This window comes from Saccopteryx bilineata, chromosome 5 (genome assembly GCF_036850765.1).
Source record: "Saccopteryx bilineata isolate mSacBil1 chromosome 5, mSacBil1_pri_phased_curated, whole genome shotgun sequence".
NCBI lineage: Eukaryota > Metazoa > Chordata > Mammalia > Chiroptera > Emballonuridae > Saccopteryx > Saccopteryx bilineata.
In genome coordinates, this window is record NC_089494.1 from 55,248,991 (window position 1) to 55,271,288 (window position 22,298).

At 36.5% G+C, this 22,298-nt stretch overlaps 1 non-coding gene across 1 annotated transcript; it reads left to right on the top strand.

Annotated features, from left to right (window-relative positions):
* Positions 1 to 18,281: 18,281 nt before the first annotated feature.
* LOC136307265 (small nucleolar RNA SNORA51) lies at positions 18,282 to 18,411 on the top strand. The gene has a single exon (XR_010725923.1). It is a non-coding gene; the product is annotated as a small nucleolar RNA SNORA51 (small nucleolar RNA).
* Positions 18,412 to 22,298: the final 3,887 nt, after the last annotated feature.

Consider the following 22,298-nt stretch of genomic DNA (forward strand, 5'->3'; position numbering starts at 1 on the left):
GTGAGTTAATATGATTTGTAAAAGAATTGTTCCATGGATGTCTAGTTGAGGGGATACCCCTCAGGGACTAGTCTTAGTAAAGGATTTTCATTGACTATATCTCCTAAGGGAGAAATTCTGAGGCTCTTACATCAGTCAGTGGCAGCTTGGCACATAAAAGGGCATCAGTTTGAGTCCCAGGTGATACAGCTGGTAACTACCTCATCTGGGGTTTAAAGTCCTCTAGTGCTTATTTGAATTTTTCTTTACAAACACCTACCTGATGAAAACCTTCCATTTTTGTCACAATTAAATACAAAGAGCTTGTGATTTGAGCTCTAACCTCAGAACCTAGTTCTCTTCACATGCATAGTTTTAGAAACACTCAGTATTGTTTACACTTTCTCTGACTTGAAAGATTATTTGGAACAAGAGTAGAAATGGAAGGTCTCTGCGGGTCACAATTTCTGTAATGGCTTTGAGAAAATATTTGTAACCTCCTTTCTTCCATGTGACTAGACTGCATGCTATGTTGTCATCTAGGTCAAATATGCATTGTAAATGTAGAAATAAGTATCCTGAAATAAGCAAAGGCTCATTTTAACATACCGTCTTTTTCTAAATATACATTCTTTCTGTCACTCTTGGGTTTCCATTTTTATTTTATTTTTTCTTTCTTGTCTCACTTTTTTTTTCTCTCTTTAAAATATTATTTGTCTTTATCCTTATGACTTCTCTTATTTCTGCAATTCATCACCTCAGAGGAATATGACCTGTGATGGGGGGGGGGTTTATATGACTAGGGGTGGAGGGACCTTGTCACAGCTGGACGGAGGGAGGTGGCAATACTGTCTAATTATCGTTGCCTTGTGGAAGCAGTGAGGCTTAACCTTCCCTTTCCAGCTGCTGGAACACTGCACAACCAATGGCAGTTCTGCTGCAAAACTGCCCCTAAAGCTGCCTAGGTTTCCTACCTAAGACATTTCATACAAGCAAGGATGTAAATTAAGTTCCCGGCACTTAGTAGGCAGTAGCTGCAAAATTCAAATGCTTCCTGAGTGATTCTGTTATTGCCTCTTTCTGAGGCAGCAAATGGGGCTTATTTCGTGGGCCTGGACTTACCCCCTAAAGGTGGGGAATAAATTCTCCTCTGTAACCCCATTTTTGTGGTCAGAGTTATCTAATGGAATATTTAAGGAATCTCTGCACACACTTGGTTTTGTAATAGGAACTGGCTCCATATTTACTTGTAATTACAGACCATTACTGTCAAGGGACATGATGTTATATAAATCCAGATATGATTATTATGCATGATAGAAACTACAGTATACAGGTTAATGAACAAACTCTGTTTCAATTTCTTTATGTTATCACTGTCAGTCCTGGTTTAACCTGAAGACATTGTGGGCCCTGAGAAAGAAGATGTTCTCTAACTGGGCTAACTGGGCTCAAATTTAAAAAATAGAGTCTAGCAGCCATTTCCACACGGGGCCTCTAATACAAATTGCACTTCAGGGAGAAGCCTACACTGAACTGCCTGCCTGCACTGTGTCTCTGCTCTCTGAGCCAGCCCTTAGAAAGGAGTTGCTGGAGTTCTACTTCAACTAATGGAATTGAGGCTTTCCACATCCAAATGGAGCTGCAGAGCTATATTCCTGTCAGGTTTTTTTTTCTTTCTTTTTTTTTTTGACAGAGACAGAGAGAGAGAGTCAGAGAGAGGGACAGACAGACAGGAAGGGAGAGAGATGAGAAGCATCAATTCTTCATTGCAGCTTCTTAGTTGTTCACTAAGTGCTTTCTCATATTTGCCTTGATGGGGGGCCTACGGCAGAGTGAGTGACACCTTGCTTAAGCCAGCAACCTTGGGCTCAAGCTAGCAACCTTGGGTTTCAAGGCAGCAATCATGGGGTCATGTCTATGATCCCACGCTCAAGCCAGTGACCCCGTTCTCAAGCTGGGAGCCTCTGCTCAAGCCGGATGAACCTGTGCTCAAACTGGTGACCTTGAGGTTTCAAACCTGGGTACTCTATGTCCCGGTCTGATGCTCTATCCACTGCACTACCACCTGGTTAGGTCTTGTCAGCTTCTATACTGACCAATTATATCAGCTTCATTCTGACCAACCAGAATAGTACCTTTTGGACCAACCAAAATGTAAAGATTTGGAGTCTTGATTTACATGAGGATGGACCAATCAGGGATCAGGGGTGTGGACTTCTGTCTTTCAGTTCCCTTCTGGGTCTGAGGGTGCATTTTCTCTTTCCTCTGAAGACTGCGTTTCCCTGGCCAGAGTTGAAACACTGAATGAAGATGTCTCTTTAGAGCGGAGTGAGCAGGTCAGTGCAGAGCAGACCAGCACAGAGCAAGCAGACTTGTCCAGCCTGAGGTGGGCCTGGCACCAGGGTCTCCTAACAGCTGTGCTTTTTTTCACAGCTGTGCTATATCACAATTGATTTGCTTGCACTGAATAAAGTTTCCTTCTTTACTGCACCCCAAACTGGAATTGAATTGATTCCAAGGACCCTTGGTTGACAACACCCATCTGCCAATATGTAATGCTAGATCTGGCCTATGGGCTCTGCTCCTGAACCCCAGCTTCTCCTGTACACTGCTAGCTAGCTCCGTTAATTTTGCAATCTCAGCCTGGGATAAAGTGAAGCAACTTTACATGGTACCATGGGGTCAGTTCATCCTGCACTGCTTCACATTTTATCCTTGGCCACTTACCCAAATGAAAGCCTCTTGATTTTCTATGTCTTCCCCTGCTCACATGTATATTCTCTGTTCTTTCCATAACTGACCCCACAAACTTGCCCACAGCATTCTAAGGAAGACTTCCATCATGTAAAACTCCCTGCAGTTCTCAACCCACTCAGAGAATGCTGCTCCACTTCTTTGCCTGGTTCTTCCTGGAAGCCCCTGCTGCTCCTGACTCATCCCAAGAAGAGACTGTTGGTTCTCCTAAACTCTATGTAGTACAGATCCTAGAAACAAAATGGCTTTTCCCAGTTCCCAACAATAATATGGTTATTTATGGAGCATGTTCTATGTGCCAGGCAAACTCCAGTTTGTCTAGACTTATGCTACCCTCCTGGTCTCATATATGTCAAAAAATTTTTTTGATATAAAGTAAAATAACATTAGAAGAATGAACTTTTTATTTCTTAAAGAAAACATGAAAGATAGATTATTACAAAGATGTATCTTTAGAAACAACTAAACTTCATCAATTTAATATGTGTGAAATGTCCACTCACTTTCATCACGATGACTAAATATTTCAAGCAGCTATTTTCTTAAGTAATGTTTTAAAATGTGGACTTCATTTATGTGTCAGGAAAGTGCACCATTTAATTTGATTAGTGTAAATCAAATTGCTACAAACTGCTCTCTGAACCAACACCACGCTGTTTCAGATGTGCATTGCATTAAGTAGTAAATCAATGTTATGGGAAATGCTGGGTCTCTTCTCTTCAGAGCAAATGCAGTGTATTTTTTTCAGAGGTTCAATAATTCTTTTGCGTTTCTGGAGTCTTGCTCCTATTTAGTAAATTATCACTGTGCTATGTAGCCCAAAGTAATGGAAGTAGTAAAAAGTGTCCAAAAGTTACATACCAGTAGTATTCCCGGCCTTTCAGCTGAGTGCATTTAGCCTTCTCTGCTTGTCCTTTCACGGATTTCTTAGTACCTTTGGCAAGCCTCTGATAAAGATTTGCCAGCATCTTTAGATTGGGTATAATGTTTTATGACCTGCTTCTAGGGAGCTTTTGATCTAGAAAGATATTCAATAATTAGAGCACAGGGAGGTGCTTAGCAAAAGAATGCAATGCTGCCTAGGAGTGATGAAAGCTATTGTTTGTGACCAACATCACACTTAAAATCATTTATTCAAGTAATTCATCTTCTATGGCTTTTTCTCATTTTGATAGAAAAGTTAGCAGCAGCCTAAAAGAGTAAGACTGGTTCAGTTTCACACTGAAATATGTTGCATTCAAGTGTAGTAAAGTGTGATTTTAAGTACTGCTCAGAAAACAATGTCTATAATGTAAAAAAAAAAAAAAAGAGCTTTGTCAGGTAAAGGAAGGTGCACTTTGGACATGAAGAGGTTACTTGCTGGGCAGCATACAGTATGTGGTAGGAAAACTCTTCTCTTAAGGCAATTTAACCCGGTCCTTTCAAGGTAACATAATTAATTACTCCTATTTTACTGAAAGTGCACGTGCACCAAATCTGCTAAAATATGACAGCCAGTGTTTTCTAATCTCTGGTCATCACATATTAAGTTAACATATTTTAATGCCTTGTAGGATGACATTTTAGCTCACATAGTTTCAGAAGCAGTCCTTGCTACATGCTTCATCAGTTGCGTCTGCGGACTGAATGTTCTTTTGAAAGCACTACCATAAATATTTCTGCAAATGATTGATCTGTCCTCATTACATCTGTTAATGCTATCTTGTGGCAGAGCAAACAAATAGTTCAGACATCACATCCCTGCACACAGGAACAGTAAGGGGCACTCTCGTGGGGTGTAGCACATCACTGAGAGTTGCATCACTGGTTGTCTCTAAGGAGCTAACCTGTCTTTTCAGAGACGTGTTTCTTGACAGCCTGTCACCAGGAGAGCTGTGGATGTTCAGTGAACAAAGAACAATGCTAACATTGTATGTTGAAAAGCTACAAACTTTAATCTTGACAGCTTTTGAATATAAACATCTTTTAAGGCCAATAAAATTTTGAAAGAGAAACCTAAGAGATGAGCATCCTGAAAATTGAAAAAAATATTATTGTATCTAACCCAAAATATTTTTTACAATAAACTTAGAAAAAGAAGTTTTAAAATAATGTTTGATAAATTTAACTTATTTCTGAAATCCAAACAGGTATTATCAATATTATGTTAATAATTTTATATTGCACAGATATTTTTCTGTAAAAATTTTAACAGAAATTGTTTATAACATTTTTCAGCCCAGTGATTATTACTTTTAATTGTAAAACAAGACAGTTAAATTATTTTCGGCCTTGAGAGCAATTCGAGTTGTCTTTCTATGCGAATGGTTAAATATGGCTGACCTTTTCAGATCTTACTTTGCATAAAATGATTATTTGTTATAATTCTCAAAGGAAAGAAACTTAAACAAATGAGGAAGCTATCTATATCTTTTAATGCAGCTCAACAGAATATGGGAGATACTTCATGGTTCTTATTTTTGGGTCTATTTATTCTGAACAATTTTTTTTTTTTTTTAGAAAATTAACTTTAACAGGGTGACATTGATCAATAAGAATACATAGGTTTCAGTTGAACATTTCTATAGCATTTGAACTGTTGATTATGTTGTATACCCATCACCCAACATCAAATCATTTTCTGTCACCTTATATTTGTCCCTCTTTACACCCTCTCTCCTCATCACCTCCCCATTCACTCAACTTCCATTCGCCCTCCCTCACGTTCCCTTCCCCTGGTAACAACTTCACTTTAATCTCTGTCCATTAAGTCTCAGTTTTATATTCACTTATGTGTGAAGTCATACAGTTCTTAACTTTTTCTTATTTACTTGGTTCACTCAGTATAATGTTCTCAAGGTCCATCCATGTCATAAATATCACTACGTCATCATTTCTTCTGGCTGAGTAGTATTCCATCGTATATATGTACCACATCTTTATCCAATCCTTCATCGAGGGACACTTCGTTTGTTTCCATGTTTTGGCCATTGTGAACAACGCTGTGATGAATATGGGGGCATATGTGTCTTTACATACCAATATTTTCAAGTTTTGGGGTAGATACCCAGTAGAAGGATTGCTGGGTCATATGGTAGTTCTATTCTTAGTTTTTGAGGAACCACCATATTTTCTTTCATAATGGTTGCACTGATTTGCATTCCCACCAGCAGTGAATGAGGGTCCCTTTTTCTCCACAGCCTCTCCAACACTTGTTATTACCTGTCTTTTTGATAATAGCTAATCTAACAGGTGTGAAGTGGACTTTTACTGTAGTTTTGATTTGCATTTCTTGAATAGTTAGTGAAGATGAGTATCTTTTCATATATCTGTTGTCCATTTATATGTCTTCTTGGGAGAAGTGTCTGTCCATGTCCTCTCCCCATTTTTTAATTGGATTCTATGTTTGTTTGTGGCTGAGCTTTGTAAGTTCTTAATATATTTTGGATATTAACCCCTTATTAGAGCTATTGTTTGCAAATACCATCTCCTATTTAGTTGGCTGCCTGATTGTTTTGTTTTCAGTTTCTTTTGCTGTGAGAAGCTTTTTAGTTGATATAGTCTCATTCATTTATTTTTGTCTTTACTTCTCTTGTCTTTGGGGTCAAATTCATAAACTGTTCTCTACAGCCAAGGTCCATGAGTTTAGTACCTATGTTTTCTTCTATGTAATTTATTGTTTCAGATCTTACATTTAGGTCTTTGATTCATGTTGAATTAATTTTTGTGCAGAGGGACAAACTTGTAGCCAAGTTTCATTCTTTTGCATGTGGTTTTCCAATTTTCCCAGCACCATTTATTGAAGAGGCTTTCTTTTCTCCATTATGTGTTTTTGGCTCCTTTGTTGAAGATGATTTGTCCATACATATGTGGTTTTATTTCTGGGCTCTTGATTCTGTTCTATTGGTCTGTTTTTCTGCCAATACCATGTTGTTTTTGATTATCGAGGCTCTATAGTATAATTTAAAATCAGGTAGTGTGATACCTCTGCCTTCATTATTTTTTCCCAGGATTGTTTTGACTATTAGAGGTTTATATGGTTCCACACAAACCTGGAATTTTTTGTTTTCTTTTTTTTTATTATTATTATTAATTTTAATGGGGTGACATTAGTCAATCAGGGTACAAAGGTTCAGAGAAAACATCTCCAGGTTATTTTGACATTTGATTATGTTGCGTACCCATCACCCAAAGTCATATAGTCTTCTGTCACCTTCTATCTGGTTTTCTTCGTGCCCCTCCTCTTCACCCACCCCTCTCCCCCCCCCCCCCCACCTCCGGTAACCACCACACTCTTGGCCATGTCTCTGAGTCTCATTTTTATGTCCCACCTATGTATGGAATCATATAGCTCTTAGTTTTTTCTGATTTACTTATTTCACTCAGTATAATGTTATCAAGGTCCATCCATGTTGTTGTAAAAAATGACATTGGGATTTTGATGGTTACTGCATTAAATTTATACTGTATATTGCTTTGGGTAAAATGGCCACTTCAACTATGTTGATTCATCCAATCCATGAACATGGAATATTTTTCCATTTCATTGTGTCTTTTTCAATTTCTTTCAATAATGATTTGTAGTTTTCTGTATATATGTCCTTTACATCTTTTGTTAAGTTTATACCTAGGTACTTTATTACTTTTTTGTTGCAATTTTAAAAGGAATTGGGGGTTTTTTTGGTTCATTTTCTGAAGTTTCATTGTTGGCATATAGACTTTTGTATATTGATTTTGTATTCTGTGACTTCACTGTATTGGTTTATTGGTTCTAATAGTTTTTTGGTGGTCTATACAGGATCATGTCATCTACAAAGAGTAATACCTTTACTTCTTCTTTCTCAATATGAATGTCTTTTATTTCTTTCTCTTGCTGATTGCTCTGGCTAAAACTTCCAATAAGAGTGGAAAGAGTGGGCAGCTTTGTCTCACTCTTGATTTTAAAGAAAAAGCCTTCATTTTTTCACCATTTAGTATGATATTAGCTGATGGTTTGTCATATATGGCCTTTATTATGTTGAGCTACTTTCCTTTTATTTCAGTTTTATTGAGTGTTATAAACATAAAAGGATGTTGTATCTTATCAAATGCCTTTTCTGCATCTATTGAAAAGATCATATGATTTTTGTTCTTTGTTGATTTAGTGTATTATGTTAATAGATTTTTGTATGTTGAACCACCTTTGTGTTCCTAGAATGCATTTCACTTGATCGTGATATTTTATTTTTTTAATGTACTGTATTCAATTTGCTGGTATTTTGTTTAGAATTTTTGCATCTGTATTCATTAGAGATATTGGTCTGTAATTTTTTGTGTGTGTGTTGTCCTGGCAGGAGTTTTTAAAAATCTTTTTTAATATTATTGTTATTATTTTTTAACACAGAATTTTTAAAAAATAATTTAATGGGGTGACATTGATAAATCAGGGTACATATGTTCAGAGAGAACATCTCTACATTATTTTGACATTTGATTATGCTGCATTCCCATTACCCAAAGTCCAATTGTCTTCTGTCACCTTCTAACTGGTTTTCTTTGTGCCCCTCCCCTCCCCAAACCCCTCCCTCTGCTCCCCTCCACCCATAACCCCCACACTATTGTCCATGTCTCTGAGTCTCATTTTTATGTCCCACCTCTGTATGGAATAATACAGTTCTTAGTTTTTTCTGATTTACTTATTTTGCTTAGTATAATGTTATCAAGGTCCATCCATGTTGTTGTAAATGATCCAATATCATCATTTCTTATGGCTGAGTAGTATTCCATAGTATAAATGTACCAAAGCTTTGTAATCCACTGACGGACACTTGGGCTGTTTCCAGATCATCCCTATTGTGAATAATGCTGCCATAAAAATGAGGTGCATTTCACCTTTTGAAACAGTGCTATGGTGTTCTTGGGGTATAGTCCTAAAAGTGGGATAGCTGGGTGAAAGGGCAGTTCTATTTTTAATTTGTTGAGGAATTTCCATACTGTTTTCCACAGAGGCTGTACCAGTCTGCATTCCCACCAGCAGTGCAGGAGGGTTCCCTTTTCTCCACATCCTCGCCAGCACTTATTCTGTGTTGTTTTGTTGATGAGCACCATTCTGACTGGTGTGAGGTGATATCTCATTGTAGTTTTAATTTGCATTTCTCTAATGATTAGTGATGTTGAGCATTTTTTCATATGCCTTTTGGCCATCTGTATGTCCTTTTTGGAGAAGTGTCTGTTCATTTATTTTGCCCACTTTTTAATTGGATTGTTTGTCTTTCTGCTGTTGAGTTTTACAAGTTCTTTATAAATTTTGGTTATTAACCCCTTATCAGACATATTGTTGAATATGTTCTCCCATTGTGTAGTTTGTCTTTTTATTCTGTTCTTATTGTCTTTACCTGTGCAAAAGCTTTTAGTTTAAGGTAGTCCCACTTGTTTATCCTGTCTTTTATTTCACTTGCCCATGGAGATAAATCAGCAAATATATTGCTGTGAGAGATGGCAGAGAGCTTACTGCCTATATTTTCTTCTAAGATGCTTATAATTTCTCAGCTTATATTTAAGTCTTTTATCCATTTTGAGTTTATTTTTGTGAATGGTGTAAGTTGGTAATCTAGTTTTATTTTTTTGCAGGTAGATGTCCAATTTTCCCAACACCATTTGTTAAAGAGGCTGTCTTTACTCCATTGTATGCTCTTACCTCCTTTATCAAATATCAGTTGTCTATAATGGTGTGGCTTTATTTCTGGGTACTCTGTTCTGTTCCATTGATCTATATGCCTGTTCTTATGCCAGTATCAGGCTGTTTTGAGGACAATGGCCTTGTAGTATAACTTGATATCAGGAAGTGTGATACCTCCCACTTTTTCTTCCTTTTCAAGATTGCTGAGGCTATTCATGTTCTTTTTTGCTTCCATATAATTTTTTGGAATATGTGTTCTATATCTTTGAAGTATGTCATGGTATTTTAATTGGTATTGCATTAAATTTATAAATTGCTTTGGGTAATATGGATATTTTAATGTTTATTCTTCCTAACCATGAGTACAGTATATGCTTCCATTTGTTTGTATCTTTCTTGATTTCTTTTATTAATGTTTTATAATTTTCCTAGTACAAGTCTTTAATCTCCTTGGTTAAATTTACTCCTAGGTACTTTATTTTTTTGGTTGCAATACTGAAGGGGACTGTTTCCTTAATTTCTCTTTCTGACTGTTCATTGTTGGTATATTAAAATGCCTCTGATTTCTGAGTATTAATTTTATATCCTGCCACCTTGCTGAATTCATTTACAGGTCCAGTAGTTTTTTGACTGAGATTGTAGGGTTTTCTATATACAATATCATATCATCTGCAAATAATGATAGTTTTACTCTCTTTCCAATATGGTTGCCTTTTATTCTTCTTCTTGTCTGATTGCTGTGGCTAGGACTTCCAGAACTATGTTGAATAAGAGTGGTGAAAGAAAGCACACCTCTCTTGTTCCTGATCTTAAGGGGATTGCTTTTAATTTTTGCCCATTGAGTATGATGTTGGCTGTGGGTTTATCATAGATGGTCTTTATCATGTTGAGGTATGTTACCTGTATTCTCACTTTGCTGAGAGTTTGGTCATGAATGGGTGCTAGATTTTATCAAATGTTTTTTCTTCATCTATTGAAATTATCATGTGGTTTTTCTCCTTCCTTTTATTTAAGTGATGAATCACATTGATTGATTTGTGAGTATAGTACCAGCCTTGCCTCCCCAGAATAAATCCCACTTGATCATGTTGTATGATTTTTTCATATATTGCTGAATCCTGTTTGCTAATATTTTGTTGAGGATTTTAGCATTTATATTCATCAGGGATATTGGCCTATAATTTTCGTTCTTTGTGTTGTCTTTGCCTGGTTTTGGAATCAGAATTATGCTCGCCTCATAAAAGGAGCTTGGAAGTCTTCCTTCCTCTTGAATTTTTTGAAATAGCTGAGAAGGATAGGAGTTAGTTCTTCTTTGAATATTTAGTAGGTTTCACTTGTGAAGCCATCAGGCCTTCAGTGGGTGTTTTCTGGTGATAAATTTTCTCAGCTTCTGTATGTTTGTAAAAGTTTTAATTTCTCCATATTTGAAGGATAACTTTGATGGATATAGTATTCTTGGCTGGTAGTTCCTTTCTTTCAGTACTTTGTATGTTTGGGTCCACTCTTTTTTGGCTTGTAGAGTTTCTGCTGAGAATTCTAATGCTAACCTAATGCTAGTCTAATGCTTTCTTTGAATGTTATGGTCTTCTTTTTTCTAGCTGCCTTAAGGATTCTTTTGTTGTCATTGATTTTTGATAATTTTATTATAATGTGCCTTGGAGTAGGTCTGTTTGGGTTGTGGTAACTTGGCTTTTTGTTTGCTTCCTGGATTCAAGGCTCTAACTCTTTCCATAGGTTTGGGAAATTCTCATCAATTATTTGTTTGAATGGGCTCTCCATTCCCTTCTCCCTCATTCTTCTTCTTCTGATATATCCATTATTCTTATATTTTTCTTTCTGATGGAGTCAGACAGTTCTTGAAGAGCTCTTTCAGTTTTTTTTTAAATTCATGAGTCTCTCTCCTCCTCTCTCTGTATCATTTCTAGTTGCCTGTTTTTGATGTCACTGATTTCTTCCTCTATCTGGTTTATTCTGTTAGATAAACTTGCTGCTTCAGTCTTCAATTCACATATTGAGTTCTTCATCTCTGTTTCTAAAGTTTCAATCTTCTTGGTGAGGTATTCATTTTGTTTATTAATTTGTTTTCTGAGCTCATTAAGTTGCCTATTTGTGTCTTCTTGCATCTCATTGAGTATTTTCAGAACTTCAATTTTGAATTCTGTATCATTTAACTCCAAGGCTTCCATGTGATTGAGATTTTTTTCTGGAGATTTTTTATTTTATTTCTTAAATATATCTCTGTCTTGTGTAGACATGGTATTCAATTTCTTCTACTTTGATGGTTTTTGAGAGTGGTATTGTTAAAAACCCTAACCAAAAAAAAACTTTTAAAAAATTGAAAAATTAAAAATAAAAAATTGAAAAAAATATGACAAGAAAAACCATAGGAAATGAAATCAAAAGCAAAGAAAAAAATCAAAAACAAAACACCCACAAAAAAATAAGAATAAAAATTTTAAAAATTAAATTCAATAATTAAAAAGAAAAAAAAACAAGAAGAAAAAAAGGAAAAATGGGGAAAAGTGGCAAAATAAATTTTGGTTTTGAGAGGTTTCTTACAGTAGGTGTCACTGTATTACAACTTTTAGCTCTGTGAAGTTCCTGGGCTGCCCCCTGAGATGTTGCTATTGTGATGATGTAGGCAGGGTTGCAGTTGTGTGGTGGGTGAGGCATGTTGTGTGGGCTGTACAGCTTCAGCTTTATGGCTTTACAGTTTTATGGTTCTAGCAATGGTGATCTCAGGCTTCCAGTGCTACTTCCCATGTCTCAACAGACCTGGAAACTGGACATGGAGCACCACTGTTCTTCAAGGGAGAGAGTGGCTCTGGAGAGCTAGCTATAGGGTTTGTCTCTGCCACTCTCAGTACCACAAGGTGAGGGAGGTGGGATCTGGGAGGCTGGGGGGACGCACTTTAGCTTTCTCTGTCTCTGCTGAGTGTGGGCTGCGGGAAGACTATGGGAATACTGGTTGTGACCCCGTGCTCCAGCCACTTTGGTTTATCTCCCCCTTTGCCCCTCTGTCTCACCACTGCTCCAGGCAGAAGACCCAGTCATTTCAAGTTTCCCTCTCCATACGTCTCACACAAAATTTAGAGAGCCTGAGCTTCCTTCCTCCCTGTAGTCCAGCAGAGAAAAAAAACCCCAGTCACTCTAGGTTTGTCTCCTCTCCCCTCCAAAGCACACTGCAAGTGCATTTTTATCTTGTCCCCTTTTCACCACATCCCACCTTTAATCCATTCAGAGCGTGGATCTTTCAGGTGCTTCTAGAGTCAACTGGGGTTCCTTCGCTTCCTTATAGTTATTTAATTTGTTGAAATTTCAAGGGGAGAGATCAGAAACATTTCTCATGCCACCAGTACTCTGTACACATGGGTTAAAGATCAGGGGATGAGAACTTCAGCTGGTCCACGGGCCTGCAGAGCCCAAGGAGAGGCAGATGTTTTCTTTGCCTGGGCTGCATGAGCCAGACATTTTTTGGGGGGTCACTTTTGGTTTTTAGCAAATGACTATGCCTCCTAGGAGATTATTATTATTTCTTCCTGCTGGTTTTAGAGCAGGAAAAAAATGAAAATAAATTTTAAAAATCACAGTGTAACAGCAATCCTAGTTCCCCTTTCTGCTCTTAGCATTGTCTTATTTTCTTCTATTTACATGCATTGCTCTCTTAAGAACTGCTGTCATCTTGTTATTTGATTCAAATTGTATTATGCAATGAGATAAATAAATTTGTATTACCAGAACCACACTCAGTATAATAATTAAATCACAGGTGATTATTATACTACATGTAGATTTTGTATTGAAGATGAACAAAAACACAAAAAGTGTGAGAAGATGGACATCACATGTGTAAAGAAGGAATGTCATATGCTGTACTTCACTAATGACTAAATTCAGACTGTGCTTTGTGCATTGAGAGAAAGCTATGGTGACACTTCTTACAGACCTTGCTATCCTGAGTAGCAGCATTTCAATAAATAACTAAAAAGAAACTTGTGTGTGTGTGTGTGTGTGTGATTGCAATGCAAATTAAGGTAAACCCCAACCATAGCTATCTACTTTAGGTATTTTCAAGGTTTGAAGTCACTAATGAGATAATACCATTATTGCAATCTCACTATCAATAAAAGTAATCTTGTCATAAAGGGTCAAGAGGATGTAGCATGTCCTTTCTTTTTTTTTTTTTTGTATTTTTCTGAAGCTGGAAACGGGGAGAGACAGTCAGACAGAATCCCGCATGCGCCCGACCGGGATCCACCCGGCACACCCACCAGGGGCTATGCTCTGCCCACCAGGGGGCGATGCTCTGCCCCTCTGGGGCGTCGCTCTGCCACGACCAGAGCCACTCTAGCGCCTGGGCCATCTTTGCTCCAATGGAGCCTTGGCTGCGGGAGGGGAAGAGAGAGACAGAGAGGAAGGAGGGGAGTGGGTGGAGAAGCAGATAAGCACTTCTCCTATGTGCCCTGGCCGGGAATCGAACCCGGGTTCCTCGCACGCCAGGCCGACGCTCTACCGCTGAGCCAACCGACCAGGGCCGCATGTCCTTTCAATAACTTGCTGGGGCATTTTTAGTAGTGTCTTGGGTTTCCCTGGACTTTCCTGATTTTAGCTGTGAAAGTCTATGTCTGGGAAGCCCCTCCATTCTTAGAAAACTAGGACAGGTGGTCACCTGTATACCTAAAGATTAGTTAAGTGCCTCGGGGATGTGGCTTTGCTTGACTTCACTATTTACTTTTAGTTAAGGCCTCAGGCATTGTGAAATTACATGTTGATTTGTAGACCTTGTCTGTTAGAGATGTAAATAAACTGTCTAGTAGAAAAGATAACTCCAAAGGTATTTAAAAAAAATTTTTTTTCCCTGTGTAGGACACTATCTAATTTTCTCTCTATCCCAGAAGCTTTGATTAATATTCCCTTTAAAAATGCTTATAAATATTCAGTTTCTTAAACTGCTTATTGGTCCTCTCTTTAATGACTTAATAAAACTTTGGTGTGGTCATTCTATATTTGTGTAACAGTTCTTAAATTAATTAAATGAGGAGGCTATTAGACTGAGGTAGCTTTAATGCTCTAGTAACATATATGAGCAAACAAAAACCTAAGACTGAAATGCCTCAAGGTGAAGAAATCAAAACCGAAGGACAACCAGTCACACCCAGCAGACTGGGCTTTCCCAATAATGCAACGTTCAACTATAGCCAATTAAATACTGTCCTTGCTTTGCTTCTGCCTCTTCTCTATAAAAGTCTTTACTGTAGCTCTTGTCAGTGAAACCCTTCTAAACATTTTTGTTTTGATGATGCCCAATTCAAACTGATTTTTACTCAAACTCAAAATTTTCTATGTGCCTGTTTATTTTTGAATAATGTCTTATTTTAACTTTTCTAAATTTATACTGTCATCACTAAAGAAAACTAGATCATCATTTCAATACAGTTTTTTGAGATAATCATTTTTAGACAAAATATCCATTTCCCTAAGCTTTCGTTTACTTATTTCCAAGTATGAAGATGATACAGGGTTTTTTGATGATCAAATGAGATAATATATGTTAGTTCTGAAGCACAATGCCTTTTGTAGTATAAAGGTATATATTCATGCTTTACAGTCATGGATAGCAACTCATTACCAAATATCTTCCTGTGGAGTTGTTAATGCCTAATAATATAAAAATAGTTCTCTAAACTTTAATCAATGTCTTCTCATTGGAAGAGTACATTATTAGGTTCAATACAGTGTGATTCAGTACATGGTCTGATGTCCCTCTTAAGCCTTTTTTCCTGTACAGTTATTCAGACTACATCCTCATTTCATATTTATGAGGAGAATTAATCAGTTCTAAGGGTACTACCTTACATTTGTTCTTACTGAATTTTACCACGTTTAATTCAGATTATTCTCATTTTTTTAATATCAGTCTAAATTCTCCCTGAAAACTTAGTCTCTGAGATTTTTATCTTTTGTGAAGATAATATATACTAAAGTAGAAACACTGTATGAAAATATAGTTTTTCAGAATTAAAGGGATCTGAGAAACATTATTAATGATATAAAAAGGACATTTTAATTCAACAGTAATTCATTTCTGTATTATCTACTTTACACATTCCTATAATTAACCTATTAACCTCCAGATATTCCCAGTAATATAGTAGAAGATAATTCATAAATTATGTTTACAAAACCATCTAAACATTTTTGAGCTAATTTTAAATATCTCCTTTTTTATGTTACTTGAAAGTCATTATAAAATGTCATAAAATCTCTTCAGAAAAGAGAATAGGGTCACAAAGGACACTATTATACTTTATTACAAATGCATCATAGTAGAGTGGGAAATACACTGCCTCTGGGGTCAAACAGACCTGGTCCCATATCCAAGCATTGACATTTGTTAGATTTTGAATTAGTTGTTTTATCTCTCTAAACATATGTAAAGTGGGAATAACAGTGATCATTTAAAGAGAGATCTCTTTTGAATCAGTAAGATAATAAAGTTACAAAGGTAGCTGGCAAGTAGCATTTAACACACTTTAGCTATTTATGACATTATTGTAGAAAGAATTTACCAATTCAAAACACATGTTTTACAATATCAGAATCATAAAGAGCAGACTGACTAGATATCAGTAGTGAATGAAGTAAGACTTCTCTTTCTTTTCTGCTTCCCTAATTATTACATAACAGAATTTTAATCTAGAAAAAAGTGATTGTTTGACAGAATAAATGCCCCCAACCAGTTCAAGGAGCAGGGCATAAATAGACATCAGAGTAGACACTTAACTGTGCCTGGTGTCCAGTGCCCACAGGAGATTAACAGGTGGGATGTGAGTCAGAAGTCACGCTGGCCTTGCTTAGTCCTAAAGTATGCAGAGTCAGACCCCACTTCAAGGGTTCTGCATTTTTAAAAAGTTTTATTTATTGATTTTTAGAGGGAGGAGAGGTGGGGGGGGAGAGAGAGAGAGAGAGAGAGAGAGAGAGAGAAAGAGAAAGAGGGGAGCAGGAAGCATCAACTCTGATATGTGCCTTGACCAGGCAAGCCCAGGGTTTTGAACTGGCAACCTCAGCATTCCAGGTTGATGCTTTATCCACTGCGCCACCACAGGTCAGGCAAAGGTACTGCGTTTTTTAAACCCACACTGCTGATGCAATACTATAATCTTAAAGATAAAACAGGGTACAACAATAAACGTTGAATGAATACACATAATGAGGTGGTGATAGTTTCTATTCTTATATTTAATTTCTTCAAGTCAGTATAAAACACAAATTAATTCAATTAAAAGGAAAGCCATTTTATAAATTCATGGGACCAGTAAAATTAAATGCAGAATTTGGTTTGTAATAGCAAATTAGCCTTCCCAAATGGCTTAGTCTTACTGCCTCAGCTGTAATCTGAAACTACAAGTGCTGGCTGAATTCAGCTACTCTCTTATTGAAGGCATTCACCTATTTCTTGCCTCTATTGAATATGAAGCATGAGATAAGGATAGGAGATCGAAAGCTTCTTTTAGATCAGGAATCAGTAAACTATGACTTACAGGACAAAACTGGTCTATAGCCCATTTGGCACTGCTAGTGAGTTAAGAATGGTTTTATATTTTAAAATGATTGAAAGCAGAAAAGATTATGCAACAGATACCACTTATGGCCCTATAGCCTAAAATGTTTACTATCTGATCCTTTGCAGAAAATGTTTAGCTGACTTCTGCTTTAGATCTATGGTTACAAGCCTAATTTAAGAGCCATATAGAACAGATGTCAACAAACTCTTTCTGTAAAAAGTCAGAGAGTAAATATTTTAGGCTTTCCCTGCCATATGATCTTTGTTGCAACTACTCAACTCTATTGGTACAATATGGAAGCAGCCATAGATAAAAAGTAAATGAATAGAAAGTATGACTATTTTTTATTTGTAAAAACAGACAGCAGACCAAATTTAGCATCATGATGGTCACAATTTGCCCAGCCTTGTTCTAAAGACAGCCCTCAGATCTGAACTTGATCTACGTACTTTATTTCTCATTATATTCTTGTTTTGGTCTTTCTGAACTCAGTTTATTATATTGCCTATTCATGATTTAGCTCTCTATATGAACTTTATTTTTCTAGATTTCTAGACTTCTTGGCAATAACCCATTGCTCGTCTGTACTCACAATACCCATCAAAGCATGCCTTATCTTTCTTTACCTATCTGTTCTGCAGCCTTAGCACCAGAGCGATTATCCCCACTCCCCACTTTTTTTTTTTTACTAAATTTATTGAAAACAATGCTAGTCTCAAAGGAATCTCTGTTTCACATAGGAGACAAGTTGACATTCATGAAAAACTCTAGGCTTGGAGTCAGATAGAACTAGGTTTAATTCATCACTTACTTTCTACCAGAAATAAAGTAAACCAAGTCTCTGATCCTTTCTTTCCCCAATCTTAATACCTAAATTCCAGGTTTTATCTGAGGATAAAACACGTAAATGAACCAAAAATGTTTGACATGTTGTAGGCATCAGCCAGTATTTGTTCTGTGAAGATAATTCAAAATCATGATTGCTCTAATTGTCTCCTAGAATGATTCAGCTTTTAGTATTCTTCCTTTTATCTGTTATGCACACAAAATATTGAATTAATCTTCCTATGACATCTTTTTCAAAATCTATCTCCTGAATTAAAATACCTAAATGATTTCTAGTTGTGCACATGGGATGTAATCTAATAGCCTGAACCCATAGTTGGTGCTGGGACTAAATTTTCTCAATTGAGGTCATCCAGACAAAAAAATCCTTCAAGAAAGAAAGGTAAAGGTTACCTTGAACCTTAATAAATTTAATTTTTTTGCACAAACATACTACTTTCTATACAGCATTCACCCTTGCACTTACATACAACTCAGGTAAAAAAAATGACTCATGTGTCCTCCCCTTGCTTAACCGAGGCTGTGTTCTTACACTGACTCTGCAGAAAGAAGAGGCAGGTAAACCCATCCCATATACACCTCAGCCCTGGCTCTTTGCCTGGTCTGTATTGTGAATGGGGGACATGGGGGGAAAAATGACTCATGTGGCATCTCCATCAGAATCTGTACCTATATCTAGCCTTCTTTTTTCACCTAAATTATACTGAAAATTTACTTGATTATTGACTATTCATTATTTAATTCTTGTATGACATATTTAAAATGCAATGGTAAAGACATGTCCTTTTCTCTAAAGCAGGGGTAGTCAACCTTTTTATACCTACCGCCCACTTTTGTATCTCTGTTAGTAGTGAAATTTTCTAACCACCCACTGGTTCCACAGTAATGGTGATTTATAAAGTAGGGAAGTAACTTTACTTTATAAAATTTATAAAGCAGAGTTACAACAAGTTAAAGCATATAATAATAATTATTTACCAAGTACTTTATGTTGGATTTTTGCTAAGTTTGGCAGAATAAATCTTTATAAAACAACTTACTATAGTTAAATCTATCTTTTTAGTTATACTTTGGTTGCTCCGCTACCACCCACCATAAAAGCTGGAATGCCCACTAGTGGGCGGTAGGGACCAGGTTGACTACCAGTGCTCTAAAATATCTTGGAGACTGATAGGGGAGTTTCTTGTGAGTAGGGTCTTTTTGGAAACATGCTGAGACACAAGTGCACAAGGTTCATTGGAAATAATGCCTATTGGTGATTACAGGAGGAGGAAGTAGGACTGGGCAGGGAGCACTTGCAAGTCATGATGCAGATCTGACAAAACCTTGCTTAATGCACCGGGGAGCTCCAGAGCAAACACTGCCTATTAGCGGAGTCCTGCATTGGGCAAAACTGGCCAGGCCCCAGTACCCTGCAGAGCTACATCATCGGGTGCTGCCTAGGCAAAGCATGGCCTCGGCTGGAAAACTCAGGCAGGTCTTGAAGCAGTTGGTGGCTGTCAGCTCACTACACTTTTTTATAGATAAATATGTTTTTTCTGGAAGGAATAACTTAGTAGCATACTGCCACAGTTTCCAATGGGAGACCAAGGCAAAACAAGCACAATATCTGTGACATATGACATAACAGAAGTATATATATAAAAGCTAAAGGGGTGAAATTAATATACTATATCAATGTAAGAAATGTAGCACTGAGCACAATTTGAATCTCATTAGAAATTAGACAAGTGAATATCTCGTATTTCAAGAGATATGTTGCAATGATCACAACTTTTTAGAGGTAATAATTTTCATTTTTAAATTGTTTTAAAACTTATTTAAAACTTCTGATTACCTAATTGCAATTTTATGACTGAGTGACTGGATGTTCGATGCAATCCATGCTTGTTTGTTAAAATACAGACCCTTAGATTATAACTTCATTCACAATTCCTCAAAATAGAATTTTGTATGTTGCAATATAACACAGAATATTAACCTATATGTTTAAAAAAATGTTTTGATGGTTAAATGAATCAGGGAAAGGCAAATGATAAACAAGACAGACATAGACCTTTACTAAAATTTCTCAGGGCTTTTAATGTGCAAATCTACATTATAATCTCAAATGGTGAACGGGACATGGTCAATAGAGAACAGTAGTCCCCCTTACCTGTGGGTTAGCTTTCCACAGTTTCAGTTACCCGTGGTCAACCGTGGTCTGAAAATATTAAAAAAAATAATTCCAAAAACAAACAAACCTATTTATAGGTTTTAAATTGTAAACTGTTCTGAGCAGTGTGATAACGTCTCCTGGCCTCGCACTCCAATCTCCCGGGGATGTGAATCATCCCTTTGTCCAGTGTATCTACACTGGACATGCATCTGTCTCTTAGTCACTCAGCAGCTGCCTCGGTTATCAGATCAGCCGTTGTGGTATCACAGTGCTTGCATTCAAGTAACCCTTATTTTAGTCAACAATGGCCCCGAAGCCATTCACATTATAGCATAATTTTATAATTGTTCTATTTCACTTGTTAACATTGTTGATCTCTTACTTTGTCTAATTTATAAATTAAACACTATCACAGGATGACTATATAGTAAAAACATAGTATGTACATATAGGGTACTAGCTATGGTTTTAGGTATCCACTGGAAGTCCTGGAATGTATCCCCCACAGATAACTGGGAACACCTGTCTTCAAAATTGTCATACCTAATGGAACATAGAGCCAAAACTAGTTTGGGAATTGACAAACTAATGAACTTTAAATTTATCCATATGAAGAAATTTAGTCAATTGCTCTAATTTTTTAAAAAATCCAAACAATAGACTATATTTTCAGTTTTTATCTGCATATTTAACATTAGATAGACAAAAGTCCAATTTTCTGTTTCTTTGTTAAAGAAAAATGTTTTTTCTAACATAAATATCATATTTTAAAACCATTAGTTAATAACACTACGTAGAGGCCAAAGGCAGCGGTAATTATTTGCATCATCATCTAAATTGGCTTTCCTTTTAATAGAGCCCATTTTCACTATAATAAAAAGCATGATAGAAGCTGATTAAAGCTGGCTGGAGCAGTTTTCATTTAAGAATTTCTCTTCCTGTGTCAGTCCATGTTTCTCCCTTAATGTTATTTTAATGCAGTCATTTTATGTTTGAAAATGAAGGCAATCATGTCAGTCCACGAGCTGGCAAAAGACAGTTATTGATTTTTACAAATCAGTCACCTTTAAAAATCCATATGAGATGCATATTTATTATTTTGCAAGTGCACATCAGTTTCTGTAGAAACAAGAATAAATGCATGATAAAGCAAAGCATTTTGAAAGAATGGAAAGGTGAGAAATAGCTTGCCTTAATGTGTTTCTTTACATTATGTCACTGTAATAAACATTCCTCATTGATTATGTCTCCCATAGTATGGGTAATTTTCATTAGCTTGCAATGTGCCAAATGCAGAAACTGACAAACTTTAAAAATGACATACTCTAGGACCACAATTAGCTGACTGAATTATTGGAACTCACCTGTAACAATATCAATTCATCTAACTTCATCAAGGAAAGTGTTCCTATCAACCTATGTTAAAATGATTTTGCTATATTGAATCATATCATACATGTATCAGGGCAATGGTTTTTTTCAACTGAATTTATTGGGGTAACAGTGATTAATAAAATTATATAGGTTTCTGATGTACAATTTTATAACACATCATCTGTGTTCACCACCCTGTCAAGTCTCCCTCCATCACCATTGATTCTTCCCTTTACCGTTCTCTAGCTTCCCTCTCCCTGCGTTCCCTCTGGTAATCATCATACTGTTGTCTGTATCACTGAGGTTTTTTTTTCTTTGTTAAATCCCTTAAGCTTCTTCCAAGCAGCCTCCCCCAAACACCTTCCCCTCTGACGGCTATCTGCTCCGTGTATCCATGCCTCTATTTAGTTTGTCAGTTTATTTTGTGCATTAGAGTTCCACGTACAAGTGAAATGATATGGTACTTGTTTCTCTCTGGTTGGCTAATTTCTCTTAGCATAATAATTACCAAGTCTATCGTGGTATCACAGAAAGTAAGATTTCATTTTTATGGCCGAATAGTATTGTATTGTATAAATGTATCATGGCTTTTTAATCTACTCATTTACTGATGGGTACTTGAGCTGTTTCCAGATCTCAGCTATTGTAAATAATGGTGCAATGAATTAGTGTTTTGGGTTTCTTAGGAGGTATTCTTAGAAATGGGTTTAAAAGGCAGTTCTATGTTTAATTTTTTGAAGAAAGTCCATATTGTTTTTCCACAGTAGCTGCACCAACCTGCATTCTCAACAGTGTGAGAGTTCCCTATTCTCAACAATCTTGCCAATATTTGTTGTTTATTGATTTATTTATGATAGTCATTCTAAAAGGTATAAGGTGATATCTCATTGTGGTTTTAATTTTAATTTCTTTGATGATTAGTGATGTTGAGCATCTTTTCATAAGTCTATTGGCCATCTGTATGTCCTCTTTGGAGAAGTGT